The 5,062-nt window shown below is 41.7% G+C and overlaps 1 protein-coding gene across 6 annotated transcripts in view; it reads right to left on the reverse strand.

Moving 5' to 3' along the window:
- Positions 1 to 5,062, reverse strand: part of LOC106878085 (mitogen-activated protein kinase kinase kinase 4) — a 309,575-nt gene that overhangs the window by 75,121 nt on the left and 229,392 nt on the right. The window lies entirely within an intron of this gene.

A 5,062-nucleotide genomic window follows, 5' to 3' on the forward strand; every position in this document is an offset into this window, starting at 1 on the left:
GACTCTCTTTTGCCTTTTTGTTTTCTTTTTTTTTTCTTGGATTTTTTTTTTTTTTAGTTCATAGGGTTATGCTCAAGATGGCTCCGTCGTTCACACGTGCCATCCTTGCTACATTCACCCATCTTTTTTTGAAGCATTCACTAAACAAGACTTCCCTTTCTACTCTCACCTTCCTCTTCAGGTGATACTTGAAGAAGTTGATGAGAGATTGCCCAGAGAGGAAAGTCTTTGTCTCTAGACCTTTCAGACACGTCCACCATACACATTCTTTCGCCATAGCCACAAGTACGATGAAAATAGCTCTTCCTTCCCGTTTAAAGGAAGGAGGCGCGACAATATTCACGATAGACTAGATAGATATATAAACACAAGGGTAAAAATTATTAAAAATGATAATTTATAGCAATGGTTAGTATGCATAAAATAGTCAGAAGACAAATATTTTTATAATATATATGAGTGTATAAAAATTTATACATGGAGAGAAGACCACTATGTGGATTTCTTACATGTTAAAAAGGGCAGTCAGATCCCAAACCACGAAAAAATGTCCTTCTCGCTTACAATCAATGTGCTATACATAAGGAAGTTTATCGTGGTTTGGGGTATGACTACCCTCTTTAGCATGTAGAAAGTCCACATAGCAGTCTTCTCTCCTTGTATAAGTTTTTATACTCTCATATATATTATAAAAATATTCATATCTTCTGACTTTTTTTACGCATGCTAATAATCACTGGTATAAATTATTATTTTTAATCATTTTTACCCTTGTGTTTATATATCTAAATATTTCAATTCTTGGGCCAGATAATTCATGGACTATTATGGAAGATTGAGATGAATGGGGAAAATGTGTGGAAACAGTCTTGGTGTGTCCTATGGGATGACCTAGATGAGATGAGATGAATTTATTCACTGCTGTTATATTCTGACTCAGCACATTGGTTGAGGACATTTGATTTGAATTCTTGATGTATAAAGATTGAATCAAATAAGTGCATGCTTACTTTGTGTTTTCGGTATGTATTCGAGTTTCATAATTATATATTTTCCAGTGACTCTACTAATGAGCCATGGATGGTTAATTAATCAATTAATTGATTTTTAAAAATTCTTAATGGTAAAACAATGGGGTGTAGAGTTAACTGAGAGTTTTATTCTTTCAAGTGTTCTGCTCACTTACAATCAATGTGACATAAATAAGAATGTTTTTTTGTGGTTTGGGATTTGACTGCTCTCTTAGCATGTAAGAAGTACACATAGTGGTCTTCTCTTCGTGCATAAATTTTTATACACTCATATATATATATATATATATATGTTTGTATACTGGCATGCACATACATTCATAAACATGTTACCATATACACGTATACATATGTACCTCCAATACATCACAACGTTTGAACCTTTTGAACTTATTTGAAATTTCTGTTTTTTCTTACTGTTTTCTCTTAATCCATATGTTGTTACTTTACCTCTCTCTCTCTTTCCCTTTCTTTTCCTTTTCATCTTTTCTCTCCATTTCTTCTTTTTTCTTCTTCTTTCTCTTTTTTTTTTATTTTTCTTCTCCACCTGCCTTTTGAATGTTTTCTCCTAATGCCTTTTGAATTTTTTGAACTTTATACTCCGTATGTCATTACTTTGCCTTTCTCTCTCCCCTTTTTTAATCATGCCCGATTAAAAAAATATTTCCTCTACCACCTTCAACACCACCTAAAGAAACACCTTTCCACACTTCCTTTCCATTGCTTTCAACCTTCTATTAATCTTTCCCTACTAATTTAAAAAAAAACATGGTTCTCTAGCCATGTTTCATTTCTCAGTCGTTGCCTCATCCCCAAAGGTTTCTGCCTCCATTTCCACCCCACTTTCCACTCTGTTTCAGTCATCCTACCCATACCCTGTACTACCTCCTACAGCCTTATGAGTGCCACCATTTGTTCCAATCTCTCCAAAATACACATCATCCATCATCGACTGCCTTCTCCTTCTCACTTATTCCATCTTTTTCTCCTCTCTTTCACCTTCCTATGCACACTCCACTCTACGCTACATAATCCATTTAAATCATCTCTTCCATGAATTTCTCACTCACACTAAACAATGTAAACTCCACTCACACATCCATTCCGTCACACCCAATACAACTACCACCTCCTCCCCTAATATGCTCACCCCAACCCTCCAATCCCCCACACATTTACCCCTCTTCTCTGTCTTCCCAGCCTTCCACTACCCACCACCCCTCCCACATCTAACCCATCCACGCCCTCCCCACTTCAGTCTGTTGTTACTATTCTTTCTGATCTCCTCCTCTCTGAGGCAGAGCACTCTCTTCTCAGTGTGGGTCTGCACTTCATCTCCCTCACTCCATCCAGTAACGAATTTCAGACCCATGCTGATATTCATAGCTTTGTGCACTGTGTCAGGCTATATGCACTATTCCACAACACTCCACCTGTATCTAACAAAGAGGACTGCTTCACCAACCTGGAGTGCCGAACATCACACTGGACGCCAGCTCCTGACCAGTTCCAAGCAGTCGATCTTTTAGTGGGCATCTGTCAATGTGTTGTGGCCCAGTTTAACTTTCACAGGTGTCCCCGACATCTGAACATCTCCCCAGCCAAACTTTCAGCCCTTCGATGTCTCTGATGCCTCAAAGACATTATCATAAAACCGGCCGACAAGGGTGGAGTTGTGGTGGTGTGGCATGCAGACATCTACAAGGGTGAAGCTCTCTGCCAACTTCAAGACACCTCCTTCTATTGCCCTCTGCCTTTCAACTCCTATCATACCTAGCTATCAACAGACTATGACCTTATCTCCTCCTCCCATCTCCCTCCCACTGCCTCCAACCTCATTGTCTGCACTACTCATACCCCTACCATTTACTTCCTTCTCAAAATCCACGAACCCAACAACTCTAGCCGCCCCATCGTCTCTGCCTGTAACTGCCCCACAGAACTGATCTCTAAATACCTCGACCATGTCCTTGCCCCCTTAATGGCTTCCCTCCCTTCAGATATCTATGACACTAACCATGCTCTTTGTCTTTTCAACTCTTTTTCCTTCCCTCCTGGCCCCTCTAAACTTCTCTTCACTCTTGATATTAAGAGTCTATATACGACGATCCCACATCACAAAGGACTTCTTGCCCTCAAACACTTCCTATACCTTTGACCACATCCACACTTCTTCGTCTGGCCAAACTGCTTCTCTTTCACAGTCCCACGCCCAAACTATACGGTCGTTATATTGATGACTTTATTGGTGTGACCTCACTATCCCGTGAACAAGTAGACTCCTTCCTCTCTTTTGTCTAATCCTTCAATCCTGCCCTCGAATTCTCCTGCACCATTTCCAACACTTCCGTCACCTTTCTTGACATACACAATTCTGCTCTCACTACCTCCATCCACTACAAACACACCAACTCACACTCATACCTCAACTACTCCTTCTCCCACCCTACCCATACCAAGCTCTCCATCCCCTACTGCCAATTCCTCTGTTTGCACAAGCTCTGCAGTGACAACCATGACTTTGAGACTCAGTCTCAACTCATGGCTTGCCACTTCCTCCTTCGTGGATATCCCCTCTCCACTATCCACATTGCCCTTGCCAGAGTACGTTCCATGGACCGTGCTGCTGCTCTTTCTCCCTGCACCCACCCATACCCATCTCCCCTCACCTACCACCCCTCCAAATCACCATTCTCTGAGCCTTCCAGCAACTCCAGTCTGACCTCTCCACTTCGCACATCTTCCCCAACCTACCCCTTCCTTCCTTCAAACAAGCCCACAACCTACGTGACCTCCTGGTCCACAGTTTCTTCCCTAACCCCACCTCCCAACCTGGCTCGTTCCCTTGCTCCCACCCATGCTGTCACACTTGCCCCTACCTCTCCAACACCATCATCCTCACAGGCAACCATCATTGTCCCTATCATATCACTGACTCCTTTACCTGCACTTCTAGCAATGTCATTTACTGCATCTACTGCTCTTTCTGTCTTTCTCTGTATATCAGTCAAATGGGACGCCACTTGACTGAGCGGTTCACGGATCGCCTCCAAGACATTAGAGTCGGCAATGACACCCCGGTCTCGTGCAATTTCCACTCTACCGGTCATTCATTACACCTATGTTTGGATTGTCTTTGCACAAGGGCCATCTGGACTCCCACCTTCACCATGAACAGGAATTAATCTTCTCTCTTCACTCCTTTGCACCATATGGATTTAAATTCCCTCCCCTCCTCTCCTCTCTTCTTCTGACACCTACTTCCTCTCTTCACTCCTACCCACCTTCTCCCTTCATTGATACCCCTCAATCCACACCCCACCCCACACATCCCACTTCCCCAGACTCCAACACTACCCTTACACATAAGCAATGACCACTTCCCAGCACCCACACCATCATCCACACACCAACACATTAGATGCACACACACACACGCGCACACTTACACACTCTCACATACCTTTGTTTTGGGATCACCAGTACTTTGTTATCTCCCCTTCTTCCTCGCTCTCCTGTCTAACTGCCTTTATCCAGCCAGTTGTCATGATTGACCGCTAACTCCAAAAGTTTTATTATTCTCTCTGTTTATTTCCTCATGTTCCTTTCTGTTGAAGAGCGTAGGCTCGTAATGTAAAAGACTTTCTCACCTTCCCGAGCGCCAAACTAATACACCTGCTTGTTGTTTATACACCTGTCTTCATCTTGTTTTTCTGTAAATTTCAACTTGCATACACAAACACACACACACATATATATATATATATACATACACATACACCTATATATATATACATATATACATATATATATATACATACACACACACATACATGCACATGCATACATAGACACACACATATGCATATACACATGCATATGATCGCATAAATACATGATTATGCACATACACGTACACACAGGCAAGTATACATGCATACACACACATATATATATATACACACATGTGTATCTGCCCACTCATGAGTATATGCTCATACCCCTGCATGCATATGTGTATACATACACAA

The sequence above is a fragment of the Octopus bimaculoides genome, chromosome 2 (assembly GCF_001194135.2).
Source record: "Octopus bimaculoides isolate UCB-OBI-ISO-001 chromosome 2, ASM119413v2, whole genome shotgun sequence".
NCBI lineage: Eukaryota > Metazoa > Mollusca > Cephalopoda > Octopoda > Octopodidae > Octopus > Octopus bimaculoides.